Source organism: Ornithorhynchus anatinus, chromosome 4, assembly GCF_004115215.2.
Source record: "Ornithorhynchus anatinus isolate Pmale09 chromosome 4, mOrnAna1.pri.v4, whole genome shotgun sequence".
Lineage (NCBI taxonomy): Eukaryota > Metazoa > Chordata > Mammalia > Monotremata > Ornithorhynchidae > Ornithorhynchus > Ornithorhynchus anatinus.
The window spans coordinates 43,174,625-43,194,007 of record NC_041731.1 but is presented as its reverse complement, the minus strand read 5'-3'; the positions used below and the strand labels follow the sequence as shown (position 1 = coordinate 43,194,007).

The following is a 19,383-nucleotide window of genomic DNA, read 5'->3' as shown; positions in this document are numbered from 1 at the left end:
CAGTCGCAGCCATTGCAGAGGCCAAGGATTTGGCTGTTTCTGTAGGGTGGAGAGGGCTGGGTGGGGTGGTGGGCAAACAAGCAGAGAAAAAATAAACTAATCTGCCAGGATGGAATCCCTCCCTGCCAGTGGCTTAGGGAGAACAACCTCAACATCAGGATGGACTGATGGTTTGGGGAGGAAGGGGGCAGGGGGGACCAGAGGTGGAACTTCTGCCTGATATGGGAGGTTGGAGGAGATAAATCATCCATCAATTTCTTCCTGCTCTGGGCTCAGCCACCAACCCTTCTGGCTGCAGCAGCCAGGTGAGAAAAACTCATTTCATCAGTGATGGCTGGGGTCAGGGCTTGGTGGGGGTTGTGGTGATTACAAATTTTCTCTGTGGGTGAAGCGGGGTTTCAGCGAGAACAACGCGTTCCCCCTGGACATCAATGCGGCCCAGGAATGGGGACACGTCCCTGAATTGTGGTTGGTCTACAGGAGCAGTTCTTCCTGCCTCATTTTGTACTTTTTCCTCCCCCTCTACCCCAAGGTCTTTTCTCCCTGTAGTTTAATGTTTCTTTGACCCACTTCCAGAAGATCAGTTTCATTAGGAGCAGAGTTTTTAACAGGGCCAGGAGCACCACAGGCTGCTTGAGGCCCATCCTGAGAATGAACTTTGATTAGAGATCAGGGTTTTTTGCAGCAGGAGGTGAGAGCCAAGGAGAGGACTGTGATCCTCTCTCACCTGGGCCAGGGGTCAACAGGCTCCCTGATCATGGTGGCCACCTGTTCAGGGCACTACCTACATGGTGGCAAGCTGAGGACCCCACGGCTTTCCGAGCAGGGCAAGCTAGACAGAGTGGCTCACTTCTTAAAGCCGGACAAGGGAAGTGTTCTACTTTTCACCTCCCGCTGGCCCAGCATCAGACCCCGAACAGTTGCAGCCCAAGTGTTTCCAGGCAGTGCATTATCGTGATTAATACAATCACTCATCCTATCCTGCCTGGATTAGTGCATCAACCTCCTTGCTGACCTCCCAGCCTCTTGCCTCTCCTCTCTATAGTCTCTTCACTCTGCTGCCTAGATCATTTTTCTACAAAAACATTCAGGATATGTCACCCCACTACTCAAAAAACTCCAGTGGTTACCCATCCACCTCCACATCAAACAAAAACTCCTCACAATTGGCTTTAAAATGCTCCACCACCTTGCCCCCTCCTATCTCACCTTGTTACTGTCCTACTACAACCAAACCCACATATTTCACTCCTCTAACGCTTACCTTCTCATTGTGGCCGATTCCTAGCCCACTTCCGGCCTCGGGCCTGAAACTACCTCCCTCCTCAAGTCTGACAGACAATTACTCTCCCCCTCTTCAAAGGCTTATTGAAGGTCCATCTCTTCCAGGATGTCTCCCCTGATTAAGCTCCCCCCACTTCCCTCTTGTCTCACTCCCTTCTGCGTCACTCTGACTTGCTCCTTTTGTTCCTCCCCCCTCCCAGCTCCACAGCATTTATGTACATATCTGTAATTTATATTAACGTCTGCCTCCCCTGCTCCAGACTGTACGCTCGTTTGGGCAGGGAATGTCACTGTTTATTGTATTGTACTCACCAAGTGCTTAGTACAGTGCTCTGCACACAGCAAGCGCTCAATAAATATGACTGAATGAATGGGATCCCAGGGCTTGGAGTGCTCTCACAAGTGCTTAGTACAGTGCTCTGCAAACAGTAAGTGCTCAATAAATATGATTGAATGAATGAAAGAATGCTTAATGTGGTTTCCCCTCCAATGGCTCCTGACTCCAGATCAATACCCTGGCAGGACTGCCCCAGATGATGATTATGATTTGTTAAGCGCTTACTATATGCCGAGCACTATTCTAAGCACTGGTATGCTAGTGAGAACCTGCACTCTACATGTTCCCAATGCCCCACATGGTAAGGCCAAGATATAGTCCCCTCATCCCAGACTGGCTATCTCATTTCAATTTAATTTTACAGTGGTAATGGATTTTTCAAAAAAAATTCAGGGACGTATTTACCTTCTTACATCTTCTTTCCTTTCACATTTGAAAAAAAATAAAACCCCTTTCCATCTAATCCCCCTAGTCATCCTGTAGTCTGAATAATTTCTGGTTTTTAATCAATAGCTGTCAGACTTGTCAAATTACTTTAGGGACCGCAAAGCAATTTTTAAACATTCATAAACCTTGGTAGAACAGTTAAGTGCACTGAATTTTAAAAGAAAAAGGAACTGAATGATGCTGATCAAATAGGATTATATTCTGGCAAATTATAAATTAGTGTTTTATGAATTATCTCCCAGTAACTTATCTTGTGTTGGGCCTTCCAATGCTTCTAGGAAATAAAAAGCTCCCCCTCTTTCCTTCAGGGAAAGGAATGCCCCATCTTTACCTTCAGGGCTAGCTTAGCAGGCAGGTTCAAGGGCACTGCCCTCTTCACAAATAATTTTCTTTGAAGATTCAACTTTCCTTGACAAACTCCTGGAGTGCCTAGTGATGGCACATTCATACCTAAGTGGGGAAGACTTTGGCAGTCACTGAAGAGTGGTTAATTGAGTTTGTGTGCTGAGATTTCAATAAGAATGTAGAGATTGGTGGCTTTCTCTCTCTTTTTGGCTATTGCTTTCCAGAAAAGGGTAAGCAAGTACGAGGTGTAGTCTTGTACATGTGAATACATAGAAATGATGATGATGGTATTCATAAAGCGCTTACTACGTGTCAAGCACTGTTCTAAGTGCCAGGATAGATACAAGCTAATTGGTTGGACACAGCCCTTGTCCCGTAAGGGGCTCATAGACTTTATCACCATTTTACAGATGAGATGACTGAGGCACAGAGAAAATGACTCGCTCTAGGTCACACAGCAGACAAGTGGTGGAACCAGAATTAGAACCCAAGCCCTTCTAACTCCCAGGCACATTCTCTATCCACTAGGCTATGCTGTTTCCCTACTTGGCCTTGCTGTTTCCCTTTAAGGGAGGCTCTGTGAACTAGTGGGAAAAACACAGCATCAGGAATCAGGAAACCTAATAGTCACAGCTCTGCTATTAGCATGCTGTGTGACTGTAGGCAAGTCACTTAACCTCTCTGGGCCTCAGTTTCCTCATCTGTAAAATGAGGTTAATAATACTTGCCTGTCCCTATCTAATAGGGATGTTGTGAGGATAAAATGAGATAATTGATGTGAAAGCACTTGGGGGGGGGGGGGAGCACAACACAAGCACAAGGTATTATTATCTTAATTCAACTGGGCGTGGTCTCACCATTGTCCTGGGGCCCACTGAGGTGTTCCCTTGGATCCCTGACTTGGAACATCACCAATTTTCTGGTGCGGCTAAAAGCAACATGGCCTCGTAGAAAAAGCGTGGCATGGGAGTCAGAGAACTTGGGTACTAATTCTGGCTCTGCCACTTGTCCGCTGGTGACCCTGGGCAAGTCACTTAACTTCTCTGTCCATCACCTTGCCCCTTCCTACCTCTCCTCCCTTCTCTCTTTCTACTGCTCACCCAGCATGCTCCGCTCATCTGCCGCCCACCTTCTCACCGTCCCTCGGTCTCGCCTATCCCGCCGTTGACCCCTGGGCCACGTCCTCCTGCGGTCCTGGAACGTCCTCCCTCCTCACCTCCGCCAAACTAACTCTCTTCCCCTCTTCAAATCTCTACTTCAAGCTCACCTCCTCCAAGAGGCCTTCCCAGACTGAGCTCCCCCCTTTTCCCTCTGCTCCCTCTACCCTCCCTTCACCTCTCCGCAGCTAAACCCTCTTCTCCCCCCTCTCCCTCTGCTCCTCCCCCCTCCCGTCCCATCCCCTGTACTGTACTTGTCCGCTCAACTGTATATATCTTCATCACCCTATTTATTTTTTTTAATGAGATGTACATCACCCTGATTCTATTTATTTGCTATTGTTTTAATGAGATGTTCTTTCCCTTGACTCTATTTATTGTCATTGTTCTTGCTGTCTGTCTCCCCCGATTAGACTGTAAGCCCGTCAAAGGGCAGGGACTGTCTCTATCTGTTGCCGATTTGTACATTCCAAGCGCTTAATACAGTGCTCTGCATATAGTAAGCGCTCAATAAATACTATTGAATGAATTCTCTGGGCCTCAGTTCAGTCATCTGTAAGATGGGAATTCAATACCTGTTCTCCCTCCTACTTACACTGTGAGCCCCATGTGAGGTCTAACTGGAGCCCACATGGGGCTCTAATTCTCATGTTTTGTACAGTGCTTGGCACATCGTAATTGTTTAACAAATACCACAGTTACTCTTAGTAGTAAGCAGCAGTGATGAGGCCAACCTGAGTTTGGAGACAGGTGGAGTTAGGAATGAACGCCATTATTAATAATAATAATAATTGTATTTGTTAAGCACTTACAAAGTGTCAAGCATTATTTTAAGCACTGGGGAAAATAGAAGATAATCAGGTCAGGCACAGTCCATTACTGTTTTTTATGGTTTTTGTTAAATGCTTACTATGAGCCAGGCATTGTGCTAAGCGCTGGGGTAGATAAAAGCTAATCAGGTTGAACACAGTCCCTGTCCCACATAGGGCTCACAATCTTATTCCCCATTTTACAGATGAGGTAACCAAGGCAAAGAGAAGTTAAGTGATTTGCCCAAGGTCACACAGCAGACATGTGGCGAAGCCGGGACGAGAACTCTTCCTGCTTGGCACTAAGGAAGGAACAGCACAGAATGTGCAGCTTGGGGGAGGTGGGAGACAGCCAGCCTGTTCCAAAGTTGCCATGGGTACCTTCCTGGTGAGTTTAAAAGAGCTGTGAAAGCTTGACCTTGATTGTAAGCTCTTTATGAGTACGGAATGTGCCTACCAAGTCTGTTATATTGTATTAGAGAAGCAGCGTGGCTCAGTGGAAAGAGCACGGGCTTTGGAGTCAGAGGTCATGGGTTCGAATCCCGGCTCAGCCACTTGTCAGCTGTGTGACTTTGGGCAAGTCACTTAACTTCTCGGTGCCTCAGTTACCTCATCTGTAAAATGGGGATTAAGACTGTGAGCCCCATGTGGGACAACCTGAATGCCCTGTGTCTACCCCAGCGCTTAGAACAGTGCTCAGCACATAGTAAGCGCTTAACAAATACCAACATTATTATTATTATTATTATTGATCTCCCAACTGCTTAGTACAGTGCTCTGTACATAGTAAGAGCTCAATAAATACAATTGACTGATTGTCCTTTAATTGTTGAGGGAAGCCTGGAGGGGGCTGGTTCAGAGAATTAGCCACTGTCAAAAGACCACTGAGTCTCCTGGGTTTATATGTTTCTGGTATTTGTGTTCTTTCTTGACATTTATGCTTATAGATTTCTGTCACTTGTGTTCTCTCTTATTTGTTATGGCGTGGGCCCAGAAAATATCTCTGATTTCAAAGTGAAATAAAAATGTAACAGATTGAGATATTCATGTAAAACAAAAACTCAATAACGGGGGGAACCCCACAAGTCCAGTTTGGCATCAATACAAAAGGCTTTCCTTCGTCTGAGCTTACATGTGAATATGCAGAGCACAGCAGGAGATTGAAATCAGCATTGAATCTGCCCAATATTGGTGACAGCACTAATCACAAAATCCTTCAGATGGTGTTCTGTTCTCAGTTCCTCTTTAGACTCTGGATAGACGCTTAAATAAACCTAGGATTTTTCCCCATCACTGAATTTCTGTTTTATACCCAAGGCACAATCTATATTTTAATTGGCAATATGGGATTTGGGGGGGAGGGGGGCACCTGAATGAACCATTACTTTTTTCTTTGTGTTTGGATCTGTTCTGCCCACCCGATCAGACAGTCAGATCTGGGAGGCCAGAAGTCATGTCTTTCTCTCCAGCAACACCCAGTACAGTGTAGGCAGATGCATTTATGTCCCCTCCAATAGACTGTCAGCCTCTTGAGGGCAAGAGCTCCATTTCCTTCTTCTGCTCTGCCCACATGGGACCCTCAAGACAGACTCTCCCTAGGGTGCACATATTCATATTCTGGATAGAGCATAAGAACTCCTTGAGGGGGTCACTGGAAGGAAAAGTCACAGAATGTCAGGACCCTGGGGCCAAATAATAATAATCGTCTTTGTTAAGCGCTTACTATGTGCCAGGCACTATTCTAAGGGCTGGGCACTGTTCTAAGCACTGGGGCAAATCATCACAAGTTATTTATCTCTGGGAAGCTCTTGAGCCCACCTCCAAAACCCTTAGAGCCAACACGGATGAATAACAGAAAAAACAATGGTGGAAAAGCTATGGGAAAAGACATTTCCCAGGTGAGGCCACAAGAACTGAGAAAGAACTTGGAAATCCAGTCAAAAAAATAAGGAAGTGGGGGCTGAAAGCATGCAGGGTTCTCACTGTGATGGGAACCCAGGAGACCCAACTGAGCCCAGACCAGGGCCTCCTGACCGAGACGGCAGAATGTTCTGTCTTTGGCCAACCGGGTGCAGACGCCCAGACACTCAAAAAGTTGAATTTTCCCACAGGTGGGCAACACTACAGAAAGACCATCCCCGAAGGAGCAGTGGGGACACTCGCCTGTGTGGCTCTGAGTCCCACTCTGATTAGACAATGAAGACAAACAGGATGCTGTTTATGCCCAGGAAGGTGCCCGGCTCCTCCCACCCCTTTGCAGGCTCTCAGGGTCAGGCAGCTCTGGCCAGGTGCCTCCCTACTACTACCTCATCTTCTTGAAAGAAGGGGCATTCTCACATCTTCTAGGCAGGACACGGCTCCCGAACAGAGATTCAACCCTACTGGAGTGACCTAGTTTTTGACGGCTGTTACAAATCTTTAAGCCGGGGAGCTTAAATGCATACAGAGCTTGGGAAATTGCATTCTTGGAGCCTGGCCTGCCAACATCTGTCCATACCACTTCCTTAGCCTTCACCCAGGAATGATCTTTAGGGCTGGAGGAAGTAAATAATACGAACAGCTCAGCTGGGGGTTTTGGGATTTAGGGGGTGCAGAGGGGAGAGAGAATGAGACAAACATGAATGAATCCTACCTTGTCTGACTTGCCTGTGGGGCTAAGGGTACCACTACATGGGGCCCCTGTTTGCTCTACTGAGGAAACTCACATAGGGTCAGAGAGCTTTTTGGCTTCACCATTAGTGATGGATTCAAATCCTTGTTCGTGATGGGTTCATGCCATTCCGGGAAAAGGTGGGCCTATGGAGTTTTTCCACCCTTGCAGCCACGCCATTCCTAATAATTTCCAGATCATTGGACAGACCACTCTAGTTATCATAACTGCTTCTGGCTGGGGAAGCCCAAAAGCTATATCAATCATATTTATTGAGCACTTACTGTGTGCAGAGTGCTGTACTAATAATATAACAATAATATAACAGACACATTCCCTGCCCACAAAGAGCTTATAGTCAGGTGGGGCACTGGACCCTTCAGATTTAAATTGTGTAGGAAGCCAATGAGCTGAAAGGTGGGTTACCTTCCCCATGCCCAGCGTGGCTTGGCCATATCCCCACCAAACCAGGCCAGCAACGGGCAGAGCCAAATGCAAGCTCATTCCATTAGCCAGACTCTGGATGAGTTCAACTAGTCCAGGTCCAAATTCATTTAGCTTTCTGCTGTGCGTAGCTATTTGTTTCAGAAAAGGGGCCAGGATAAGAACAGTGGCCACGGTGGTGTCGGCCCCTGGGTAGGGGGGACGGAGTGGCCATGACATTGAACTGTTGAAAGCATACGCCGGAGTCTGGGGCAGGGGAAGCTGAGGGACTGAACGCCACCACCCCCGACTGTGGCATTCCCTGTCCGTTCTTTCAGTAGAATAGAAACCATCTGTCTGCTCCTAGCCTGACGGGACGCTGCTCTGGGATACGGCAGCCCGTCCGTCTGGGCAAACGTAGAGGGAAGAACTCACACAAAGGTCTTCGATTTCAAAACAAACTGCAACAACTCGGAGAAGGAAAACAGCTAAGCCCATCGCCCTGAGGTGGAGTGAGAGGAAGGTTCATAAGCTACAGTGCTGCTGGCAGGGTCACAGATTTTTCTCTTCCCTCCCTTATTCTCCTTCCCCATCCCTGTCCGGCCCCCGGCTCTACCAGAATGGAACGCGGTAGGTAGCTCTAGAAAAACAGCCCAGCAACTCACCATCCCTTAGTCCTTTCCCTCCAACTCTGGAGCAGTGAGAAATCTGAACACAAACTCCGGCCTGTAAGGACAGGAAGTGAAGGGATCTGGGAGCCGTTCGCCTGCTCGCCTCCATGTATGGTCTGAACGGCCCGGGCTGGAGGCTGCTGCCGCTGCCGCTGGCCCTGTGCCCTCCACCCTCCACCCCTCTGCTTCCTGGTAAACTGTTCCAGCCCTGTCCACTGGGAACAATCATCTCCAGACAAAGGCTATATTCTAACGCTATGTAATGTGCTTTTAAAGGGACAGCACCCAATTGGGGCAGTTGAAGATTTAAAGGCGTAGAGCCCCTTCACTAACCAAGGCTTTGAGATTTGTTTATTTCTCTTACTGATTTTTAAAATAAACATTTAGAAAGCACTGATAGGTATAGGCTCCAAAGATCCTGGAATGGAAACACTGTGAAGAGGAACCCAATTTTCATCAACAAAGCTACAAAGGGATTTTTCTGCTTCCCTCTATTAGGGCACATTCCAGACTCTTTCCCCTCTCTTCCCCAAGATGCTGTGGGGTGGGAAGTTAAGAGGTAAAAGAGGAGAGGGGGGAAAGGTGGGGGGGGAGTTTGGAGAATAATAGTAATTACGGTATTTGTTAAGGTTTCCGAGAGGCCTTCCCCCATTAAGCCCTCTTTTCCCTGACTCCCTCTCCCTTCTGGGTCATCCATGCACTTGGATCTGTCCCCTTTGGGGATTTGATATTCACCCCACCCTCAGCCCCACAGCACTTATGTACATATCGGTAATTTATTTACATTAATGCCCATCTCCCACATTCGAGTAATTTATTTACGTTAATGCCCGTCTCCCACCTTCGACTGTAAGCTCTTTGTGGGTAGGGAATGTGTCTACCAATCCCAAGCACTTGGTACAAGTGCTCTGCATACAATAAGTGCTCAATAAATACCAATGATTGATTAAGCATTTACTGTGTATCAAGCACTGCTCTAAGCACTGGGATAGACACAAAATAATCAGGTTGGATACAGCCCTGTCCTATATGGGGCTTACAGTCTAGGTAGGAGGGTGGAGGATTTAACTTCCATTTTATGAATGAAAAAACTGTGAGTTGCTCAAGTGACTTGCTCAAGTTCACATAGCAGACAAGTGACAAAGCTGTGATTAGAACCCAGGTCCTCTGACTCCCAGGACAGTGCTCCTTCCCTCAGGCCACACTGGGGAATTGAAGAAAAATGTGTAGGAAAAGGCATCAAGACAGGCACAAGAAGAAGAGAATATGAAAGACAGAGAAAAGGAGGAAGGAGAAGAGCACCAAATTCTCACTACTTTGACATTTTCCAGGAGCTGTTCCTTGCACAGGCCTTTAGGGAACCCAGAAAGCAAACCCAGAAAGCCTTGCACCACTGCCAGTGTCTTCGCCTCCTTGCCTCCCCAATGTCTACACAGCCTCAACAGGATGACCTGGGTTCAGTGACTCCCCCAGCCGCTGGGGCTTGGTTCTCAATGGAGACTGAAATCTCTTTCCATGCTCACCAGCTCTCTAGTTCCAGAGCCTGTTTTCCCTTCCCTTAAGTACAGGTGAGGATCCAAATCTCACACTCGCCCAGGTCTGTTGATTCATTCCCCGATCCTTTCTTTCTCACCAACCTGGCAGGTCTCTCCAGGATCTCATGGGGGAGGGAGGGGAGTCTTCCTGAGGGAGACAACCAGTGCTGTAGGATGTGACTTCTCTTCCCCTGGCTTGACCACGAGGCAGTCTAACCTAGCATGAGAGGCAACAAGCTAAGCCAAGGAACCTGCCAACCTGAAACAACAGAGGCTGGGAGGGCGCCCAGATGGTTTAGTTCCAGGCAGGAGAGCAAGGACAAAATAGAAGTTGGAACTTGCCTCCAGCTCAGAGTAGATTGGCACTGGGTTGGGCCATGCCAGGAGGGTGATCTCACCATAGTGCCCGTGCTGAGGGCATGTGACAATCTCTCCACTGAACAGAAAGGGGGACTGAGGACTGAGGAACAGGCCAGTGCAACCCCAGCCGAGTAAGGGCTAGGACCCACAAATCCCAACTCCCAATTAAGGGCTTTTTTCCCCAAAGGATGTAATTTTTTTTAACGGTATTTATAAAGTGCTTACTTTGTGCCAGGCACTGTACTAAGTGCTGGGGCAGATGCAAGATAATTTGATGTGTTCCACATGGGGCTCACAGTCTAAATTCACCTCTTCACAAATCCTCATGTCACAAATGGATTCTTCTCCTAAAAACCTATCTGTCATGGGACAAAACACCATAAAGACTTCCAGATGACTGTAGATTGTAAGCTCTAGATTGTAAGCTCCTTGTGGGCAGGGAATGGGTCTACCAACTCTGTTGTACTTTACAAAGGGTCTACCAACTCTATTGTACTGTACTCTTCCAAGTGCTTAAAACAGGGCTCTGCACACAGCAAGTGCTCAATAAATACCACTGATTAATAGTTCAAAGGAACATGCAGGTTCCATTGCCAAGGACCCATTTACGCTAAGCAGAACATCATTAATCTGACTGGAGGCAAGGGGTTAGAGAAGATAATGTCCCCAAGCCCTACTTCGCTTCAGATGGCGAAGATTTCATATCTCCCTGTTGCCTATTTTGCCCTACCATGTCACCCTCTAGACTGTCACTTCATTGTGGGCAGGGACTGTGTCTCTTTATTGTTATACTGCACTCTCCCAAGAACTTAGTACAGTGCTGTGCACACAGTAAGTGCTCAATAAATATGATTGACTATGAAATTGAGTATGTCTGTCCCCTCTACTAGATTGTTCAGCTCCTAGGGCAGGGATGATGTCTACTTAACTATTCTACTGTACTCTCGCAAGTGCTTAAGATTGTGCTCTGTACAGAAAAAATGCTCAATATAAACTCTCATTTGATTGCATATATCTCCATCCTGTTTTGAAAATCTGCTCCTGTATCTGCACCTTCAACCTCGTTGCTCATCTTATACAAACACTTATGTCCAAGTTTCTTCCTTCCCTATCATCTTCAACTTCTCACTCTCTAATGGCATCCTCCTCCCCGCCTTCAAACATGCCAAACATCTACTCTATCCTTATAAAAACCCCCAAAACACAAAAAAACTTTTCCAACACAGTAGATGACTCCAACATCATCCTCCCCATCTCTGAAGCTCTCAACCATGTCATTATCCATGACTCCCTGTCTTTCAATACCCATTTTCAGTCAACACCTCCCTCTTTCCAAAATCCTGTCAGTTCTTCCTCCACACCATTTCCAGAGTCATTCCCTTCCTCTCTATCCAAATGACCACCATCCTGGTCCAGGTATTTGTCATATCCTGGCTTTGCTATTGCATCAGCCTCTCCTCTCTCCAATTCTTATTTCAGTGTGCTGCCCAGATCATTTTTCTAAAACAGTGCTCTGACTCACCACTCTTTAAAACCTCCAATGATTAGTGACTTCTCTCCATATCAAGCAGAAACTCTAAACATCGACTTTAAGGCACTCAATCATCTTTGTCTCCCTACTTATCTACTTCCCTCTCCACCCAAGCTTGTATACTTCATTAGAGAAGCAGCATGGCCTAGTAGAAAGAGCATGGGCCTAGAAGTCAGAGGATCTGTGTTCTAATCCTGGTTCTGCCCCTTGACTGTTCTGGGACTTTGGGCTAGTCACAACTTCTCTGTGCCTCAGTTCCCTCATCTGCAAAATGGGGATTCAATACCTGTCCTCCCTCCTACTTAGTCTGTGAGTCCCATGAGGGACCTGATTATGTTGTATCTATCCATTATGTTGTATCTATCCCAGTGCTTAGTACAGTGCTTGGCACATAGTGATTAACAGCTACTACAATTATTATTCCATTCAAATTAATCTACTCAGTGAGACTCATTCTCAACCCTTCCATAGTCAACCTGTAGCTCATGCCCACCCTCCTACATATCTGAAAGACCAAAGCTCTCCCCACCGTCTGTCCCTTTCTGAAATCTCATCTCCTCTAAGAGGCCTTCTCTGATTAACTTTTAAAGTCCCCATCATATATCCCTCCAGCTGTCATTTCAGAATTTCCATGTCCCCTAAAAATCAATCATATTTATTGAGTGTTTACTGTTTGTGGAGTACTGTACTAAGCACTTAGGAGAGTACAAGTGCAAGCACTTGGTTACTCACACCTCTAGCACTCTAGCACTGAGGAAAGTAGTAAAATGGTCTTCCCTAACACAAACCTGTCCTTATTTCTCCAGGCTAGGGTAAGAAGGGACTGGTCAACACTGTTGGTGATTCCTTTTGTTGGGGTCAGAACTTGGAGTGGGGGGTGTAGGGGGGAGTGGGGGAGGGAAATGGTCAGCTCCCAGATTCAAAGTGTGTGTCTTTGAATTCTATATCTTCCTCCAATCTGCAACTTATTTCAGCATCTTTCTTCCCTACTAGATTGTAAATTCCTTGAAGACAGGGATCAGGTCTATGAATTCTACTGTACTCTCCCAAGGATTTAATAAAATGTTCTGTACACAGTAGGTATTCAGTAAACACTACTGATTGATTTGCTGACTTCTGTAATTCCTCTGGGCCGAACCAGCACCCCACAGAATGATGACAAAGAATGATCAAGGTGATCAGAGAGTCTGGAGCCAGCTTATTTCCATCCTGTGTAGGACCAGGATGGCTTCTGGGAGCTGTTCATTCCCCCCCCGTCCCCCCCATCTTCCCACCCCAAGCCCTGACCCATCAAAGGAATCACTAACAGTGTTGACCAGCCCCTTCTTACTCTGGCCTGGGGAAATAAGGACAGGCTTGTGTTAGGGAAGACCTTGTCGCCACCTCCCTCAGCAACATGAGGGGAAAGTACGAGGCCTTCTCTTGTATGAGATTTCTGGGGGCCTCTATAGTCCCTAAACTGTCCACCCCTGGCTCCTTCGCCCTGCTCATTTGTGGCAGCCAGAAACTCCACTGCCTCCTTCCGATGGCTGCTCCAGTCATCCCTGTCAGCCGGAAGTTCTTCCTTATGTCTACTCAACACTTCTTGCTTCAAATCTGTTATACTGTACTCTCCCAAGGGCTCAGTTCAGTGCTCCGCACACAGTAAGCATTCAATAAATACAATTGATTGATGCAGGTAAGCCCACTTCCTTTCCTCCAGTCTCCTAGGTTCATGGAATGTCGATGTCAGAGACACTTGTCTTATACTCCCCAGGTGGCTCTGCTCCTGTTGTTCCATGTTCCCTGCCCTCTAGCATTGGCCACAGGAGCCAGCAAGTCTGGAATGAGAGCAGAAAGTATCTCTTCCCTGCCAGAGGCTCCCACTGCCTTCTGCCCTTCCCTTTTCTCCCCTCCCATCATTGGCCCGTGGCTGTCTCAGGATCTCCCTGTTGTCCTTGGTGTTTTCTCAGCAAGAGCCTCCCCCCACTTTTTTTTTTTTTTTACAGGTATTTGTTAAGTCCTTACTATGTGCACGGAAAAAGAGCTACGGATTGGGCTGGAAAGCAAGGAGGCAGGGACTGGGCTGCTTTAGGGACAAGCCAAAGTACATCCCCAGAGGTGGTGGTGAGCAGGTCAGGGCAGCTTTGGAAAGAGCTGCTCACTCGCCCCCTCACCCAAGGCCGATAATAATCTGTTCCAGGCCAGTGGGGAAGTTGCAATCCCATTCCCAGAGTCCCCTTGGAAGAGGAGGAAGAGAAGCAGGGCTTGTGGGGGCTGGCTCACTTTCCATGTTTACTTAAAGGGTTCGGTCAGGATCCCTTCCCACTCTTAACCCCTATTCAAAGGACAGTCTGCAGGGGTCAAAGTCAGATAGCAAAGAAGGGAGAGGAGAGGACAACTTCTTCCCCTTGGTATTCTGCTGGCCCAGGCATGGGTTTTTAATGGATTCTCAGGGTTGCTGGCCAGTCCCAGGAGCCCCCTTTCTGTTCAGGACACACTCCAGCCTATATCAATACCACTCAAAAAGAGAGTCAGGCAGCTAACCCAGTCCTTGATCTTCATGTGGAGAGGAGGGTTTTTTTTTAATGGTTGTTTAGTGCTTACTCTGTTGCAAGCACTATACTAAGCAGTGAGTTACATATCAGTGAGAAGTAGCATGGCCAAGTGGCAAGAGCATGGGTTTAGGAGTCAGAGGACGTGGGTTCTAATCCCAGCCACGCCACTTGTCTGCTGAGTGACCTTGGGCCAATCACTTAACTTCTCTGTGCTTCAGTTACCTCAATTGTAAAGACTGAGTCCCATGTGGGACAACCTGATTACCTTGTATCTACTACACTGTTTAGAACAGTACCTGGCACATAGTGAGCACTTAAACATTATTATTATTATTATTATTATTATTATTATTATTATTATTACCAGCTAAGCAGGTTGGACATAGTTCATGTCCCACATGGGGCTCAAAGTCCTAATTCCCATTTAAACAGATGAGGTAACTGAGGCACAGAGAAGTTAAGTGACTTACCCAAGTTCACACACAGCAGACAAATGGTAGATGGGGGATTAGAAACCAGGTCCTCTGACTCCCAGGTCCGTGCTCTTTCCACAAGGCCACACAGTTTCCCTTTAGCTATGGTTTTCTATAGGCATGCCTGCCTGTCTTAATCTGGGCCAAGTCCGTCCAGTTTCCCACTCAGGAACTGCTTGGCCTTTATATTTCCCTTCCCCCAATGCAGGAAGCCCGGCTGTCTGCCTGCTGAGTCAAGACCAAACAATGGTGTGGGCCTCCCACCTGGGATGAATAAAAATGTTCCCTACCAGCCTCTCACTCCAGTCTTAAACTTTTCATTGCAGACAGGGCCGGCCAGGGCCCAAGAAAGCCTGGTGGGGTTGTTGGCACTATCTATTGTGGTGGAAGAGGGAAGAGAGATGACCCGTCACAGCAACTTTTAACATAAACGTGGGGTCAGGGAGATGTAGCCAGGGGCGGAGGGCTTAGTGAGGTGACGCTGGATGCCAAGGTTCCTGGATTCCTTTCTGGTCTCTCTTTCCCACAGCTCGCAGGTACCCTAATCTCCCAGCCGGTAAACTACCCCTTTTGTCAGTAAGCTCCTTGTGGGTAGGGATTGTGTCTACGTACTCTGTTGAACTGTTCTCTCCCAAGCACTTACTATAGTGCTCTGCACAGAGTAAGTGCTCAATAAATACCACTAATTGACTTATGAGTATTCCAGTGCAGGACAACTGAACCCTCCACCTTCTGCCAAGTGGGAGTTCATTCCCTTTGAGGAAAGGCAAACTTGGCTAGGAGGGAAGGTCTCATTGTTGGTCTAAGGGTCCTTCCTGGCCCAGGGACACTGGCCCTTGCTGACCTAAGGGGCCACGTCCATCAAATTATTTTCATAACTGGAAACGTGGTTCGGCCACTTTTACTTAAACTGGGGCCGAGTCCCAGCATTTTCTACGTTACTTCCAGCACTGCTCTCCACTCTCACATTCCATCTACTGCTAAATCCTGCTGGATTTTACTGCATAATTCCTGGATCTGCCTGGTCCCCTCCACCCAAACTGCTACCACCTTGATCAAAGTTGAACTGATGAACTGACCTGGATCACTGGTCTACCAGCCCCCAGCCTCTCCCCGCTCCAATCTATTCTACACAGCACTACAGAGACCATCATCCTGAAGACCGTATTCAACAAACTTCCCCTCTCCTCAACATGTAGAAGCTTCCCATTTCTCTCCACATCAACCAAATTCTCCTCGTGATCGGCTCCAAGCTTCTCCAATGAATCTCCCCATATCTCACATATCTGTAAGAAACATACATTCCAAGCGCTAAGTACAGTGCTCTGCACATAGTAAGCGCTCAATAAATACTACTGAATGAATATCTAATAATAATAATGTTGGTATTTGTTAAGCCCTGTATGCCAAGCACTGCTCTAAGTGCTGGGGTAGATACAAGGTAATCAAGCTGTCCCACGTGGGGCTCACAGAAGCAGCATGGTTCAGTGGAAAGAGTGTGGCCTTGGGAGTCAGAGGTCATGGGTTCGAATCCCAGCTCTGCCACTTGGCAGCTGTGTGACTGTGGGCAAGTCACTTAACTTCTCTATGCCTCAGTTCCCTCATCTATAAAATGGGGATTAAGACCATGAGCCTCACATGGGACAACCTGATTACCCTGTATCTACCCCAACACTTTGAACACTGCTCTGCACATAGTAAGCTCTTGACAAATACCAACATTATTAATAATCCCCACTTTACAGATGAGGTAACTGAGGCTCAGAGAAGTTAAGTAGCTCACACAGCAGACAAATGGTGGAGCCAGGATTAGAATCCATGTCCTCTGACTCCCAAGCCCATGCTCTTTCCATATATCTTATAAAAAGGACTCTCCAGCTGACTCTTTGGTCCTTCCAAACCAACCTAACAGCTCTAGCTTACTTCTGATTCTCCCACCTCTATTCTTTCACTCACTGTCTCTAAGCCTGGAAATCCATCCCAAATCCTCTTGTTTAATCTGATGTGGCAAAGTGCTCTCTTTCCATGTTCAAACCCTCCTAAAAACCCACCTCCTCTAACAACTCTGACCCTTTCCTGAGTCATGCCAATTCTGGACCCAACTTTGGCACTTCTATACTAATTTTTGCCCTTCCCTTTTACGTGGGTGAGTGTGTCTGTATAAAATGTATACGTGTGTGTGTGTGTATATATATTCATTTATTTAATAGCATTTGAGAGCTTACTATGTGCAGAGCACTGTACTGAAAGCTTAAAAATAATAATGATGGCATTTGTTAAGCACTGTCCTAAGTGCTGGGGAGGATACAAGGAGGTCAGGTTGCCCACGTGGGGCTCACAAGTCTTCATCCTCATTTTACAGATGAGGTCATTGAGGCATAGAGAAGTGAAGTGACTCACCCAAAGTCACATAGCCAACAAGCGGTGGAGGCGGGATTTGAACCCATGACCTCTGACTCCTAGGCTCATGCTCTATACACTGAGACACGCTGCTTCTCTCTCTCTATATAAATCAAATTCGGATTATTTCTAAATATTTTTATAACTTTAGATGTTAGATCCTTTATGTTAGATGTTTATGTTATGTTAGATGTTATGTCCTTTAGATGTACGATCCTTTGGGTCAGGGAATACACACATCTGCTATATTTTTCCAAGTGCTTAGTACAAGTACATTGTGCCCAGTAGATTTTCAATAAAGACCACTACTGCTGCTACGTATTATAACTACGATGACTATTACTACTACCACAGTCTCAGGGATTGTTTGGAGTCAACACATTACATGGGAATCCTTTTAATCACCATCAATATCACCAGTATTGCCTGAACACCTGTTGAGTGCCCTGTCAAACCCAAATCAGAAGCCCGAATTCTCCTCTCCCCCCGTTTAACCTCCACAGAGCTTTTCAATTTCTGCTACTGCACCAGCCCCCATCTCTCCCCACCCCCCGCAACACACACTTCTGCTCCAAATCAAAATATCTGCCATTTCCCTTCTTGATGTTGCCCCCTCCTCTTGCCCCAGGGGTGACCCCTGCTCATGCCCAACTCAGTTCTGCAGCCACCATCACAACTTTTCCCTGGCTATGTTGACAGACCTACCCCAAGCAGGGACAAATCATTCCTGGCTGAAACAATAGCGCTCCCCTCCAGACAACATTTTCCTTTTCAATACAAGGACCCTGCGTGGTGAGATAAGTGCACTGGGGACTAGGCTGGGCCCCACCTCTCTCCCCCCAGGGAAGTTTCTGTTTGAGGCAAACAACTAATTCTGTGAGGTGGTGAGAAGGGAGGAGGAGAAGAGGTGGATAGAACTTTGGGAACCAGACACAGGGTCCCTAAGTGAGAAGCTCTGTGCCCTTGGAGAGAGGGTGAACAGAGAGAGCTGTTCCAGGGACAGGGCTCACAAGAAAGACCCTGGGGAGAGAGTAATTGTCACCACACAGCAAGACGGTGGCACTGACTGGGCCTTGGAGTTATGTTTGGATCCAGTGTTTTCCTTGGCGCTCTCTCATAGATAACCGGCTCTTTCTCAAACAACCTCTAGGTCAAGAACTCTCCTGTCTCGCCAGCTGGAGGACTTCTCTCTGGAATAACAGGGAAGGGTGGGAGTGGGGTGGGGGGACCCCAGGCTCCCCTGTTTCAAATTTCAGTCTGGATTGATTCCCCTTGGCTAAGGCTAGAAGCAGGCACCCATCCAGTTCCCCAGGAAAGCAAACCCCTTTGCCTCCATGAGGCAACCACAGTGGCATCCAAGCTCACCCGAGGTCCAGATCCTGATCCTGAACTTCCTCCCTGAACATACTGCATGTCCTCTGCTAATAATCATCATCATCATAATAGTGGTATTTCATCAGCACTTACTATGTACCAGTCACTGTGCTAAGCACTGGGCCAGATTTGTTGCTAAATTGTTTTTTCCAAGTGTTTAGTACAGAGCGCTGCAAACAGTAAGTACCTAATATGACTGAATGAATGAAATACAATCAGATCAGACAGCATCCCTATCCCACATGGCACTCACAGTCTATTTTCTCCAAATATTTAGGCAGGAAATCATCTCTGGGGCATTTCTGGGCCTTCCAAGTCTATAACCTTAAACAAACTAAAGGCTGATTGATGGCCCTTAGAAGCCCAGAGGGGCTGGGGGGTAAAGCAGCAGGACTATCCAAGCCCATGTGATAAAACCACTAAAAAGTTTCTGACTTTTCCTAGAGTGAAACTCTCGGGAGATAAATCTTCCGAAAAGCAGACAGGCCCAAACCAAACCCTGCTTCATCCCTCTAACCTTTAAGAAACGATTAGGCTGTTATCCTCCTGATAAAGTCAGCGCTGCAGAGAAACTAAATATTTGTGGGACAGTAAGATGGGGATTGGAAGACTGGGGCAGAATGTGGGTGATGCAGCTGGCTTAGCTAAAACGGGATGTGCCCACAGAGATGAAAGAGTCAACCTCACTGGGACACCAAAACACTACAGCTGCCTAGGGAAGCCCTTCAAGATGCAAAGGCAGAATAAGCTCAGAGGTAGGAGCAAAGATGGATCACCACCTGTTGTCTGGACAGATTTGGTCCCCAGCCTCTACCACCAAGGGAGTCCTTAGAGGCCCATCTGGATGAGCAAGGATACTGAACAGTTCCCACCTCCCTCTGACCTGGCCCTGGGGGCCGGGGGGAGGAGAGCTCCCCTACATTTCTGTAGGACCGAAGTGGTGGGGAGAAATTCCTTCCTGGAAAGGGAAACCAAATCCCTGTACCTTTTTTGATTATCATCTCGATCGATAACGCTTTAGGAGTAAAGCGCTTCTCTGCAATACTAAGC

The 19,383-nt window shown here is 47.1% G+C and overlaps 1 protein-coding gene across 11 annotated transcripts in view; it reads right to left on the bottom strand.

The window, feature by feature from the left end:
- Window positions 1-19,383, bottom strand: part of LOC100081752 (DAB2 interacting protein) — a 349,972-nt gene that overhangs the window by 79,159 nt on the left and 251,430 nt on the right. The window contains exon 1 of one of the 11 annotated variants that reach the window (XM_029062228.2): window positions 8,118-8,297. The exons of the other annotated variants lie outside the window; for them this stretch is intronic. The gene's annotated coding sequence lies outside the window, so the exon portion shown is untranslated. Of the gene's footprint in view, window positions 1-8,117; window positions 8,298-19,383 lie in introns of those variants that run through there. 11 annotated transcript variants of the gene reach the window in all.